This window comes from Coenobita brevimanus, chromosome 1 (genome assembly GCF_032717465.1).
Source record: "Coenobita brevimanus isolate Jiangsu-jjx chromosome 1, ASM3271746v2, whole genome shotgun sequence".
In the NCBI taxonomy this organism is placed as follows: Eukaryota; Metazoa; Arthropoda; class Malacostraca; order Decapoda; family Coenobitidae; genus Coenobita; species Coenobita brevimanus.
In genome coordinates, this window is record NC_136954.1 from 5,888,055 (window position 1) to 5,904,033 (window position 15,979).

The window sequence follows — 15,979 nt, forward strand, 5'->3', positions numbered from 1 at the left end:
ATATGTATACACCGACAGACTGACAGGCTAAAACACAGCCAAAGAAATAAACGGACAGATAGACAGATAGACAGCAAGAATGTAGCAGCTGAGAGGGCCGGTCAGACTGAAATTGCAAGAACCGCCACGAAACAGCATAAAGGAAAATGAGGCTCTCAGGTCCAGCTGTATTCACCTTATTGACTAGAGCCCCACCACACCACCAACGCTACCGCTACCATAACCATAACCATAACCATCACTGTCACTACCATCATTATCAACAACACTATCATCACCACTAACATTACCACCAACACCCACTAACACTATCATCACTATTACCATAATCACCGCCAGAAGCAATATTACTGGCACCATATACATCACTACCACCACCAACACTATTATTACTATCACCACCACCACCAACACACACCACCACTAGTGGAAGCAAAGGATTCTCTTGGGTAAAACCAGCCAGAGTCGTTTTTGCAAGTCCCTGGCCAACCAAATTTCCTGCGTTTTTTTTTTTTTTCAATATTCCTTAAACAGTGTATTAGAAAAAGTTTTATTTTTGGTATAAACAAACTGTTTCATTAACATACTCGTTACTGAAACCTCTAAGTTTGCATCATCAAAAATACTTCATTCCTGGAGTGCTCCCAAAAGTGGCTTATTCTTCCAGTATAATCAAAACTGGTTCATTTTTAATACAATATCTAGACAGACAGACGTAGATAAATAGATATAGATATACATGTGTATTTACAAACAATGGATTATAACAGCTACATCATTTTGGGTGACATTCCAATTACTAATTTAGTCCATTACTACGGTACATTCAGAGCTCCCTATTTTAGTAATGCAAAAGACTGCATTTCTTTAGGACAAAACTGGCTCATTTTTACAACACTGCAAAACTCCTTCACTACTAAGATAAACCACCGATTTTTTTTCTGTTTTCAATACACTGTCAACGGCTTCAGTAGCGGAATAAACTCAATACAGCTTCATAGTTGCAATACACTCAAAACTTTTACATCTTTGTGAAAAGAAAATGGCTTCATTTTTCCAATACACTCGTGAGCTTGAGTTTTGCTGGGCAAATCTGCTTTACCTTTTGCTATTTAAACAGACCAGATATAATTTTGCAACACATTCAAGACAACTGCATTTATATAATGCAATAATTTTTTTCATTATTTGTAATAGCTCATGATTACTTCATTTCTGTTACACAGTAATATTGCTTCATTTTGCAACACCCAAAACTGATTTATTTTCGTTGTCCTCACAGAATTGCTTCATGTCCCAGCTCTCTCTCTCTCTCTCTCTCTCTCCAAAACCTCCATAAAATGAACAGCCTATAATCATGGGGGGGGGGGTAGCTGGAATAATATTAAAGAGACGTCACCGTACTGAAGGAATTACGCGAGTTCGATTCCCAGGCCGGCCATAATTCCTTTAGCCTAACCTATTCGTACCTAGGCTACATCTGAACAAGGACCGGGACTGTAAATATGATGGCTGCGTATCGTAGTTCAGTGAAGAAAGAGCTTAGCAAGAAATGAATACCAGATTTAATCACCCTCGTACTGTCTACAGTGTTAGTCTAAGCCTTTTTCTTTGAGGGAATGTGGAGGGGTGCAGTGAGTTGGAGGACTGATGGGCCTCAGGGAACGGGCTGTGTTGTCTATGCCCAGAATTGGACACAAAAAAAATATAATGAGATTGATTTCATGAACGTGGTGTATTAGAATTCCTAGATTTTGTTATGTTTAGAATATTTCATCCCTTCTTACTCTTCACACTGCAGTCCCATCCACCCATTCACTGATGACTCCACCCTTCACAGCAGTTACTCGAGTCACGAAATGCATCTATGGCACACGTGGTTTCTGACTTGGCTATTAATATTTCTGAGGGTACTGGAAACCTAGTAGTCTTTCATGCATCAAAAACACGATTCCTACAGCTTTCAACCCTTCAAAATCTTTCACAGTAACATCTCTTAATATTCAGCAACACAATACCCAGTCCGTGGTTATCTTACTATTCTTGGGATTTATTTCTCTCCAGACCTATCAGGAAAAGATCTTCTTACCTCACTGCAAAATGTGCTTCTATGAAACTGGGAATGCAAGGACAACTGTGATTATCTTTATCCCGGCACACATGTTTAGTTTGTAACTTTATACAGGGATCCTTTTACTCCCGTGTGGAATATACCTCGTGTGTGTGTGTGTGTGTGTGTGTGTGTGTGTGTGTGTGTGTGTGTGTGTGTGTGTGTGTGTGTGTGTGTGTGTGTGTGTGTGTGTGTGTGTGTGTGTGTGTGTGTGTGTGTGTGTGTGTGTGTGTGTGTTGGAGGGGTGGCTCATCACATACCATTTTTCTAAATAAAAAAGATAAAAAATCAAGAGCTTCTCATCTCATCCCTTACTGGCTCACTTCACCCTCTCTCACTCCGCTGCAGCCCTGCACCTTTATCCTTCTACTAACGTTATTTCAATGGTCAGTGCTCTCCTGAACCGTATACTTGCATCCTTCTATTACAGTGGGTGCGCAGTACCCGTCTGGCAACACACACACACACGCACACAGACACACAGACACAGACACAGACACACACACACACACACACACACACACACACACACACACACACACACATTTTCTGTTCAACTCTCAAATGTAAGGGTTAACCGATATTCTCTGTCCTGGAGCTGTCTCGCTCAGTCTGTATTTCCCTCTGCCTATGAGCTTCAGTCTTTTACATGCAATGTGTCCGGGCATCCCTAAATGAGCAGATTTTGAATTTGGTTATCATCTGCTCAATTTTTCTAGGAACAAAAAAAAATCAAGACTTCTAAGCAATGGCTTTTCTACTTCGTAAACCGGTATGAAAACTCCCACTCACACCATTCTCAATAAAGTCTCACAGAATTAAACCACCTATCTCTCTCTCTCTCTCTCTCTCTCTCTCTCTCTCTCTCTCTATTTGCTTATCCTTGCTCTTCATCCCTTTCCTCTCGTTATGTCTAACATCACGCTCATTAGCTCACCAAACTCACTCCTGTTTTCTTTCCATTCTCCTTCCCTTCACATTTACTTCTCCATATCAATGTTTCCCGATGCTGTTTCTGGTAATTTCCCACACGGTTAATTCTTCGTATAGTTACTTATACAATTACTTCCCCATACACTCATCAATACAGTTACACACAGCTACACATCTTCACTGTTACTTCCCCATACACTTACTTCTTCATACAGGTGTTTATACATTTACATCCACATACAATTCCTTTCACAGCTACAAAAATACTTACATATATACAGGAATTTATCAATCTGAATGCAACAGGTCAACTCTGGAACTGTCTCCCTCTGTCTGTGTTTCCTACTGCCTATGATCTCCAGTCTTTCAAACGCAGTGCGTCCAGGCATCTCAAAATGAACGGATCTTGAATACGGCTCTGTTATCTTCTTTTTGTTTCTTCTTGGAGGGAACAATTTCCGGGCTTCTGGCCTTTGGTTCCTTCTTGCTTGCATTACAGAGTATATTTTCTCCCACTTTATTTCTCGATCTTCTCCGTCTTCCCCCTCCATCTCTCATCTACACTCGTAATCGCTACACAGATGCCAACCAACAAATATTTCACGCCTCCGTTTCCGTTTCCACAGCTACCTCTGGCGGGGATGTTGGCAAGTGCACGATCCATTAACATTATTACAAGAGTTACCATGGAATCCTCGGCGAGTTCCATATATACCTTCTCAGTGAAGATTATCATGCTGTTTTTTTTTTTTTTTTCTAAGACGCAAACAAATCAACTGTGGAAACCATACAATATTATTAGGATAGTTATTATGGAATCCTTAATGAGTTCCGTTATTAAAACTTACCATTTTGGCCAACGCTCCATTAACAGGGGGCAGTGTTAATTATACTCCTTTTACTCAAACTTGGCCTAAAATTCCCAACTCTCCATCTTGAATGCTGAATTGTAAGCACAGACTGACACTAGATTATAATGCCTGTCACAAAGAAGTACTATGGAAAATATGCATAGCGGTAGCATTGTCTTTCTGCCACAGGACCACGTGAAACAAGCTGCAACAGTAGGAAAATCTAGGCCAAGTTAGAGTGACAGGAGTATAGTTACCATGACCTCCCCACTGATGCTTACCATGCTAGTGATTATTTTCACTGATGCAAAACAACAACATGAGGAGGAGGAGGAGGAAATAATAATAATAATAATAATAATAATAATAATAATAATAATAATAATCCATCCATCCATCATCCAATCCCACGTTGCCCCATGAGGAGTGTAGAAGCCCGGGGCTAGGCAAGATGGTCCTGACATTTAAGATGATAGTGAAATAGTAATAATAATAATAATAATAATAATAATAATAATAATAATAATAATAATAACAATAATAATAACATACATCATCTAATCCATTGTTGCCCCATGCAGAGCGTAGGGGCCCGGGGCTAGGCAAGTTGGTCCTGACATTTAACGTGAGTGACCAGCCTCACTCATCCCTGAGTGGCATTACGTGAGCAACAAACCCCAACCATCCCTTGGATATAAACCTACATGGGCTCAATCCGGCTGGAGCGCCTTAATTACCCACTAAACCACCAGGCACCATAGTTTGGTTACATGGTTACCAACCAGCATAGTAATTTGTTTCATAGTGTACGAGAAACCATTTGGTTTGTTACTCAGTGTAGAGTCACTCGTACACAGAAGAAAAGAGAGAAAGAATGAAAAAAAGAAAGAAAGAAAGGAGAGGAAGGAAGGAAAGAAGGAAGGAGGAGAGGAAACGGCAGTCACCCGTGAGCAGCACCACATCGAGTGAGTGGATGGCGAGCGCCCCCACCTACCATCATAATAATAACAATAATAACTAGAATGGCACCCAGTAGAGCGCATACCTCCGCCAAGGCCCAACATGGAATATTTACGAAAATGTCGAAAAACGCCCTATCTTGCAATGTTAAAGTGAAGAAAAAAAAAATCCTGGATCCGCACCTTCATTCGGATCCGCACCAAAATTTAATGGAGTCCATTCTGGGCCAAGGCCCATTCTTCTACCAAGTTTCGTGGAAAACCGTTCAGTAGTTTTTGTGTAATCTTGCTCACAAACCAACCAACCAATCAACAAACAAACGGCCAGGGGTGAAATCATAGCCTCCTTGGCGGAGGTAATAATCACCTTAGGCAATTACCATCACGGCCCGTCTCTCATTACTGCACAGCATATCGGTGCTATAATAAATGCCATTAGTCATCTCTATATATCTCTCTCATCACGTTATTTTATCTTATTAATTCCACAAAAATAGCGTCTATTAAATTTCCATCTAATAAACCTGAGTAGCCAGTTTCCCTCCATTTACAGTAACTTATATGGAAAAAGCCGCAACTCCTTGGAACACACACGGTCATATGATAAGGGCCTACAATACAGGGTAACCCGAAACTCACGTGGCGTTATCTTATGTGTTGCGAGGACGGCTCAGTCGGTTAGTAGGGGCGTAGCTGTGGCTGTACGAGTAGAAAATAAATAAATGATGCAGGGTGGACACTGATAACAATTAGCCGTCCCCACAACACAAGAGAAATCGCCCGGCGGAGTGGAAGTGAAGCATTATAGTATCTGCGTCATCCTGCTAAATTATATACACAGAACTAATATACAGTAAGTTTGGCCACTCAAATTCGAAAGGCGTTTTTTATGCCCTTTAACCGCTCTAGTACCCAGCCGAAGGACATTATACATTTATCTATTTTTTTATTGCTGTTACAAGTTTATCCAGCTTAATTCTTGGTCACGGCGAGTCTGTGTCCTAACTAATATCGCCGTTTATAAGATGCAAAAAGTGTTCTGGTCTTTATTCTCAGCCATAACATTAATCGTGATACATTTTGGTCTTTTTAGTACTCAAGGTTTTTATTGTCTACTAATATCACCTGACGTTAGCCGGAAATAGAGAGTAAATTAGTAGTTGGCAGGTAAAGGTGTAAAGGAGATATGAAATAGTGAAGGAGTCATCTGAGGCTCTACTGTATGTAACACTTTAATTTTGAAAATTCTAAACCAAGGTGGGTAGATGCGTATATTGATAGATAGACTGACAGACAGATAAACAGGTTGATATACACAGATTAGATATAGATACTGTACATACAGATATAGATATTGATGGATGGATGAGTGGATAGACAAACGGACAGATGGATATACTGGTAAACAGACAGACAGACATAGGCAGCGAGGTAGGTAGGTAGACAGACAAATAGATATAGACAGAGAGATAGATGGATACAGACAGTGACAGATCTACTGTAGATAGACACAGATGTAATGGACGTACAGGGCCTTGAGGGGGACGCCTACTGATCCCGTGGTCGCCATTCTCATTTTCATCTTGCCGTCTCCTATCAGTTTTATTCAGCTAAGCCCAGACTTTCTAAACTGGAAGGGTTAGACATGGCTTCAGTGAGCCCCTTCCATACAACAGGTCTTTCTAAAGTTTAAAAATAGTTTGGTAACTGAAAGAATAAGAAAAGAGTCACTCTGATTAACAGCCGTACCTGCTATATCAGAACTTCAGAACATCAGGACTCTAATTAATAACACCTGAATTTTATGCATTTGAGTATGACGTCACTAAGACCCGAATTCTCGTCAGTTAAGAAGCTCCCTAACACCTCTTTCTAAGCGATTTATTTTGCTTATTACTCCGTGGCGTCCTCTTCTGTGTTACCGTACTTAAAATATAATATCACCATCCAAAACTAAATCGGTATGGAACAGTTGTTAGGGAGCTTCCTTAACCGCCGACAATACGACCCCTAAGCCTCTCATGCTGGCGTGTTGTCTGGTATTTCATTCCAGCTAACACCAGACTAGTTTATTCAGCAGAGTGAGACACATGGGCCAGAGAATATCATCAACCGTCTAAAGTTCGCAACAACTCTGGTATATTAGTAGAAAACCCTCGTATTTTAGATGACAACTCTGATATTTTAGCAGAAATCACTGGTATTTTAGTAGAAAAGACTGGTATTTTGGTAAGAAAGCCTGGTGTTTTGGGAGAAAACCGGTATTTTAGTACAAATCTCTAGTACTTTAGTAGAAAAGTGGTATTTTGTTAAAGTCTGGTATTTTAGTAGACAACTGATACTTTAGTTCAAAACTGGTATTTTGGTAGACAATTGGTATTTAAGTTGGAAAGTCTGGTATTCTTGTAAAGCAATATCATATAATTTAGTCTGCTTGAAAAAAAAATAAAACTGGAGTTAACAAGAATAATATACTGTACTGGTTACGTCCTTGGAGTGAAGGGGTTATTCGAAATAGCTTTTAGTTTTTTAACTTTACAATATCCCTCAACCGAACGAAAATCAACTTGTCATAAAAATAACACAAATAACAAAACATAACACCTAACATATATAGCAAAACAAATAATGCGTCCATTGAAGATGAAAGGGTAAGTAGCCTATTCGTGCTGGGAATAATATGAGAATTAATAGCCATACTTTGAATAATAAGAATATCCTGTCTTACCACTGGCCTAGCTGATTAAAACTCTGGCGATGACTTACGTCTAAATTTCAAATAGTTTTTTTTTTTTTTTTCAATACAAGGAAGAAGGAACCAAAGGCCAGAAGCCCGCAAATTGTTCCCCCGAAGAAAAAGCAAAAACGAGACAACAGTGTGCAATTTAGCTTTCGTTTTACCCTTCAGTACTACGCTGCTCTTCTAAGGTATATATAAAATCACCTTGTAGTATTAAAAATAAGATGACGTCCTCGTGGTGAAGGTGTTAATACCCTCGCCCAGTACATTCAGGTCCATATTCTTGTCAGATAAGGAAGCTTCCATGCACCTTTTCCCTAGCGATTTATTTTTAGATATGGATGGTGGATATCCTTTTGCACGTTATTAATGCAGAATATGGCGATATTTGAATGTGCATGCAACACAGAATATAAGAGTAATATATATGTAATAAGCTAAATAAATCGCTCAGGAATATGTGTTAGAGAGCTTCATTCACCAATGAGAATACGGGTCTTAAATGGGTGAGATGACGGAGCTAATAGAACCATCAAGACTCATTATAAAAACACATCGTAAACCCAGTGACAACGGCCGTCCAAATAGGCAGTTAACGCAAGAGATAGTAACGCTGGCGCCTGGTATGGGACGAGGAGGGAAAGGGGAGGAGGGGGGAAAGGGGACGAGAAGAGAGTGGAGACAAGAAGAGTGTGGGGACGAGAAGGGAGAGGGGACGAGAAGGGAGAAGGGCCGAGGAGGAAGAGGGGGCGAGGAGGGAGAGGGGACGAGGACGGAGAAGGGCCGAGGAGGAAGAGGGGGCGAGGAGGGAGAGGGGACGAGGACGGAGAGGGAACAGACACTTCAGCAATTTCCATGAGACGGTGAACGAAAATGAGACAGACTTTCCAACAGGTAAACTTAGATACATGCATCTTTAACCCCATTCCAATAATGTATACTTAATTTCTGATCTATCTAAACGAATGAATAAACTTGACAAATGTCTCGTGCCAACTCATCCACTCGAAAAATATCCCAGTTCTTCTAAAATCCTCAACATGTGGCAGGAATAATATATAAAAAGATGTTCTCCGTCTCACTGAGCTAATGTAAGAGTTTGTAGGGCAGGACCATTGAAAAAACAGGGAGAAGGAGTGGAAAATACCACAGTCAAATCCATAATAAAGTGAAATGGAAAAGAGAGATTGTTAGAACTGGTGGTGTTAGAACTGGTGATGTTGGAACTGGTGATGGTAGAACTGATGGTGTTAGAACTGATGTTGGAACTGGTGGTGTTAGAACTGGTGGTGTTAGAACTGGTGATGTTGGAACCGGTGGTGTTAGAACTGGTGGTGTTCGAACTGGTGATGTTGGAACCGGTGGTGTTAGAACTGGTGGTGTTGGAACTGGTGGTGTTAGAACTGGTGGTGTTAGAACTGGTGGTGTTAGAACTGGTGGTGTTAGAACTGGTGATGTTAGAACTGGTGGTGTTAGAACTGGCGGTATTAGAATCCGTGGTGTTAAAACTGGTGGTGTTAGAACTGGTGATGTTAGAACTAGTGATATTAGAACTCGTGGTATTAGTACTAGTGGTGTTAGAACTGGTGATGTTAGGACTGGTGGTTGGAACCGGTGATGTTAGAACTGGTGGTGTTAGAACTGAACTGGTGGTTGTAGAACAGATTATGTTAGAACCGGTGATGTTTGAACTGGAGGTGTTAGAACTGGTGCTGTTAGAACCGGTGATGTTAGAACCGGCTGTGTTAGAACCGGTGATGTAAGATCCGGTGCTGTTAGAACCGGTGATGCTAGATACAACCTTCACTAACCTCCTCACTTCTACGGTCTCTCCAGCGCTGAAATGTGGACCTCCGTAGCAAGAACACACAACAATACAGGTAACTTAATGAAGAAGTAAGACGTACCAGGAAGTCTTATACCAACGAGAATACGGCTGACTGAAAAGACTAAGGGACTGTGAAGAAATATTAATGCTATTCCCAAAATACGGTGAAATGGTAATATCCGATTCACATTGGCCACAATGACTGCGTTTCAATTTTTCATTAGTACAGTTTGGCAATATTCATAACAATCCCTTCACCCCAACACCACAGTTTAGATTATTTTTTAGGGTAAGTGATGATTGCAATCAGAAAAAGAAAAAAAAAAGAAAAAAAAAAAGGTCCTTTATATGTGGGAGAGTGGTTTGTCGAGGAAAAAAAACGTACCCAATAGGAACGATTTTTTTTTTTTTTTTTTTTTTTTAGGCTACAGCTCACAGGACAGACCATCCGACAACCTATAATTTGAGAGAGAGAGAGAGAGAGAGAGAGAGAGAGAGAGAGAGAGAGAGAGACAGACAGACAGACAGACAGACAGACAGACAGAGACAGACAGACAGACAGACAGACAGACAGACAGACAGACAGACACAGACAGACAGACAGACACAGACAGACAGAGAGACAGACAGACAGACACAGACAGACAGAGAGACAGACAGACAGAACAGAAGAAAGAGGAAAAGACAGATGTGAGAGTTAACGTCAAGACTCCATTTTCCTCCTCATCTGGCTCCACAATATTCTCTCCTTCCTCCACTCTCTCTCTCTCTCTCTCTCTCTCTCTCTCTCTCTCTCTCTCTCTCTCTCTCTCTCTCTCTCTCTCTCATTTTACAAATTCCCTTCATCCTCTTTTTTTTCCTCTTCGCATTTCTTCATCATCATCACCTCTTTCCTCTTCCTCTCAGTCTCTCTTCCTCCTTCTCCCAAACACTTTTCCTTCGTATCGCCCGTCTCCTTATCCTTCCTCCCTTCGCCCTTCGCTATTATTATTATTATTATTACTTCCCACATCCCAGTGGGAAGTTTTGTTTTTGTCAGTATTATTATTGTTCTATGGGAGATCAAAATGGCTGACATTCGCATACCGTCTGAGCTTCAGCCTTCATTCTTTGTAGTGTTATAGTTCTGTTTGGCTGCTTTATCTGGACAAATATCCTCCTGATCCGACTACAGGAACCTAGATAGGATCCGGAAAAAGGTGACCCTAAAGCTCAAGAACCAGTTAAATCTGAGGGCTGAACTTTTTCTGGCATTTATCTGGGACATGGCCAGACTGCAGTGTTTAATATAGTACGGATCGAATCGTTATTCTCTAAGATCGTCTGGGGTCAAAAACTGGTACTTTCCCGGACATTTCGAATGTCACCTAACTTTCCATGAAGGATAAAAGCTAGAGCCACCAAACTAGGTATACTTTTAGACTGTGATGACCTACGGTGACACGCACAAGATCAGTGACCCTTTCTAGCTCGGCTTCTGGTAGGCAATGGCTGTGGGACGTTTTTATCGGAAGTGTCCTTGGATAATTTTACGGTGGTCTACTTATTATTAGTATTAATCTTTAGAACATATGATTCAGATTGGGAAGGACATTAATTTCAACCTTTCAGTGTTAGGTATAAGCTCATTAACCTATTCATCAGAGATCAACCCTATTCCAATAAAGGTGTTTGGAGGCAACAAGACAAAGGTGGGGGCCAACACCATGAGACGCTTAGCCACGGTGCTCATCTTCGTACCTTAGACCTTTGACTGTGGCGGTTTATTCAACCAGTCTTAAATACTATGTCACTGTATCATCCAGGTTACGAGTTACATCTCCTATGTGTTACCCTAGTTACTCCATTTATCTACCAATCCTTAAAGGGTAAAGGGTCGAGTGGTCCAGCTGCCCGCACCAGGATCTGAACCCTGACTGTATTAGGCTGGCCTTTGGTTCCTTCATCCTTGCATTAAAAAAAAAAAAAAAAAAAAATTGTAGCTTGCGACACCAACCATAAAAATAAACAAAAATAAATGAATAAATAATCTGGAGCGGAAGGGATAAATACAAGATTATTTTGTTCATGTTCATTTAGTTCCATTATCCTATTTACAGATGGACCAAGAGAGGCAGTAAGCTGTCTCTCGGTATGTCTGTGTTTGTGTCTGTGTCCGTGTCCGTCCCAGCGTGTATGTATCTGTGTTTAAGTCTGTATAATTGTGTCTGTGATTGTGTGTGCATTTGTGTGTGTATCTGAGTCTGTCTGTCTCTATCTATCTTTGTATCTCTGTGTCTGTGGCTGTCTTTGTCTCTGAACCCGTCACTGTGTCTCCGTTTCTGTGAATGTTTTTCTCTCTCTCTCTCTCTCTCTCTCTCTCTCTCTCTCTCTCTCTCTCTCTCTCTCTCAGACACACACACGCACACTCTCCCTCTCTCTCTCTCTCTCTCTTTCCAGTACTCACATTCAAAATTCTCTCTCTCTCTCTCTCTCTCTCTCTCTCTCTCTCTCTCTCTCTCTCTCTCTCTCTCCAGTACTCACATTCAGAATTTCTCTATCTATCTATCTTTATCTATTTATCAATATTTGTCTACCTGTCCATCTTTCACACACTAATCCCAGTAATTTCTGTCCAACTGATGCATATTAAATGACCCACTGTGACAAGTGGAAATTTTGGGTGGGAGACAGAGGTTAGAGTCTGAATTCTTTATTTTCTCGGACGTTTATGGCTGTGAATAGATAGATAAAGACAGAGATAAAGAGAGAGAGAGAGAGAGAGAGAGAGAGAGAGAGAGAGAGAGAGAGAGAGAGGAAGGAGGAGGATGCCAAAAAATTCTAATTCGTTCGTTTCTCCTTTCCATATGACGTCAGGTTCTGTGTAGCCCGAAACGTCAGAGAAAATAATGGCTTCAAGCTCTCACCTGTGTCTGTCTCCCACCCAACATTTCCAGGTGAATATTAACACATCTCTTACTGCTCGGTTATCTGTCTCCTAATTCTGTTTCTATATCACAGTCACACGTTTATTACTGGGAAATACGGATGATGATGATGATGATGATGATGATGATGATGATGATGATGGCTTATTTGTATCCTTTGCACATCATTTACTGGCGGAAAACGATGTTATGGCAATGATGATGATGATGATGATGATGATGTTCAATACAGACTACCAACACTTGATTCACCAGGCAATCAAACATTTTATTCCGTCATTCGATGATTTGTGGACACGCCATTGAGAGAAAGTATTACAGTTTGATTACCTACTGCGACACACACACACACACACACACACACACACACCTAGTTACAAATTCCATTCCTTTTAAATACCTTATTGAAATATTTGCATTAAAAAAAGGAGGCAATACTTAATTAAGACTACAAAGTTCCATGCTGTAAATGTTGACACTGATGATGACCGTCGGCAAAAACATCACCGGTAGTTTAATAACAAAATTAAAAAAGATATCTGGACTCTGAATGAACGAAGAAAAAATCAACGAAAGCAAAAAAATATGAAACAAGTTTTACAGTTTGTGTAAAATGCTAAGAGAGAGAGAGAGTTAACGTCGTCTCCATTTTCCTCATCACTTCGCTCCAAAATTCTCTCTCATTCCACACTCAGTCACTCTTACTCCCTCTCTCTCACCTCTCTGTCTGTCTGTCAGTCTGTCTGTCTGTCTGTCTGTCTGTCTGTCTCTCTCTCTCTCTCTCTCTCTCTCTCTCTCTCTCTCTCTCTCTCTCTCTCTCTCTCTCTCTCTCATTTTACAACATCTCTTCTCCACCTTTTTCCTCCTCTTAACATTTCTTCATCATCTTCATCCCTTTCCTCTTCCTCTCAGCCTCTCTTCCTCCTCTCTCCCCCTCCTTCTCCCACATGCTTTTCCTCCTCCTCTCCCCTCACCTTATCCTTCCGCCCTTCGTCCTTCACTGTTATTATTATTATTATTATTATTATTATTATTATTATCATTATTATTATTACTATTATTATTACTGTTATTACTACCCCCCCCCTGGGGGTAGTTTTTTTTTTTCAAGAATACTCTCCCAGTATCCCTGCTTGTCGTAAAAGGCGACTAAAAGGGTTGACGGAGGGTTAGTGCCCCTCCCCGGAAAACAACTAACTAAAAAGACAAACAATAAGCCTCGGACAAGGACTGACCAAACGATGACGACCAAGGACCGGACAAAGGACATGGTTATCGGAACATGGAATGTAAGGGGAGCGAATGATGAGGTGAAAGAGAGATAGTCCAAGTGCTTTAGGGTGCGAAAGTTGATGTATGCGGAATAACTGAAACGAAATGGAGAGGTGAGAGTGTGAGAGAATGGGAGTATGGATGGGGTATACAGTATGTGCAGGAGTAGGTGAGAATGAAAGGGCAAAAGAAGGAGTATGTATAGTTGTGAGTAAAAGATGGAAGAAGAGCAGAAGAGAGTATGGATCAGTTGGGTCAAGGATTGTGTGGGTAAGACTGAAAGTTGGAATACAAATGTGGGCGATTGTGTGTGTGTATGCGCCAACACAAGATCGTGCAAGCAGAGTGAGAGAAGAGTTCTGGACAAATGTGGACGTGTGCATGGAAAAGTTTGGAAGGAATGAGAGAGTGTTTTTGATCGGTGATATGAATGGTAAAGTAGGTAATGTGAAGGTGGATGGAATAGTTGGTGAGTGGGGTGTGCCTGCCGAGATAGATGAGAATGGCAGTGCGTTAGTGGACATTTGTGCTGGGAGGGGGTTGGTGATAGCCAATACCCTCTTCAGGCACAAAATGATCCACAGGTATACATGGCGAGTGATGAGAAGGGTGGGTGGTGAACTGAATGAAAGGAAGGCAATGAGTGATTATGTGTGTATGGATGAAAGGATGTGAAAATGTGTAATGGATGGAAGAGCTTTTAGGGGTTGGGGAAGTGGACTTTCTGACCATTACTTGGTGGTGGCCAGAATCAAGGTCCAATTAGGATGGAGAAATAGAAGAAGGGAAGGACGGGAAGAAGGAGTATTTGTAAGGAGAGTGGAAAGGTTACAAGAGGATGAGAAAAACGCAGAATATAAGAGACAAGTGGAGCAACGACTGGGCAAATATGAATTGGAGCAGATGGGAGACGTGGAAGGTGTGTGCAGGATATTTACAGAAGAAAAATGTGCAGCATGTGATGTGGTGTGTGGGATGAAAAGAAGACGAAGGGGTGTGCAAGGAACAGCGTGGTGGAATGCAGAGGTGAGACAGGCTGTGGCACAAAAGAAGAAGGCATACAATGAATGGATGAGAAATAGAGGCGTGGAAGAAGTTGAGAGGCGGAAGAGAGAGTTATATGTAGAAAGGAAGAGAGAGGTGAAAAGATTAGTAAGAGAGAGTAAGAAGAGAGCAGATGAGGAATTTGGAAGGAACCTGAGCGTAAAGTGGAGGGACTGTAAGAAAATGTTCTGGAAAGAGGTGAAAAGAGTAAGACAGGGTGGATGTGAAGTTAGCAGGGGAGTGAAAGATAAAGTTGGTAGATTACTAGTGGAGAAGAGAGAAAAAGTGAGCAGATGGAGAGAACACTTTCAGGAATTGTTGAACGTGGAGGATGGAAGTAATGCGAGTATAAGTGGCTGGGGAATGGCTGGAAGCAGGAGGGAGAAGACAGGAAGAAATCAGTAGGATAGAAGTTGTGGATGCAATGAAGAAAGTTAAATTGGGGAAAGCCCCAGGAATTGATGGAGTGTGTGGTGAAATGATGAAGTATGGGGGAGAGATAGTAGTAGAATGGATGCGGAAAATGTGCGGATTGGCCTGGGAGGAAGGTAGAGTCCCGGAGGAGTGGAAGTCAGGTATAATTATTCCCTTGTGCAAAGGAAAAGGGGAAAAAGAAGTGTGTGGTAATCATAGAGGCATCTGTCTTCTTAGTATAATAGGAAAAGTGTATGGTAGGATACTTAATGACAGAGTTAGAGAAAGAACAGAGGAATTAGTTGAAGAAGAACAGGGAGGCTTTAGGAAGGGAAGAGGTTGTGTAGATCAGATATTCATTCTTAGATCTTTAGTGGAAAAGTTTCTAGAGAAGGAAAAGAAGTTGTATGCGGCTTTCATGGATTTGGAGAAAGCCTATGACAGAGTGGATAGACAAGAATTGTGGAAAGTATTAAGAAAATATGGAGTAGATGGGAAGTTTTTGAATGCTGTGAAGAGTATGTATGATGGTGCTAAGGCTGCAGTGCATGTGGATGGTGAACTGAGTGAATTTTTCTCTTTGAAGGTTGGGTTGAAACAGGGATGTGTCATGTCTCCATGGTTGTTCAATCTGTACATGGACGGGGTAATAAAAGAGGTACAAGGTAGGGTAGTGGATGTTGGAGTGGCCCTGGTGAGAGAGGGTAATGTTTGGAAACTCCCTGTACTGTTGTTTGCAGATGATACTGTGTTGTTGAGTGAAGACATAGGAGAGCTGCAAGGCTTGGTGGATGAGTTTGAGAGAGTGTGTAAGAAACGGAATCTAAAGGTGAATGTAGGGAAGAGTAAAGTGATGGTCTTTGAGAGAGGTGAAGTCAGTGAATGTACAGCGAGGTTGGAT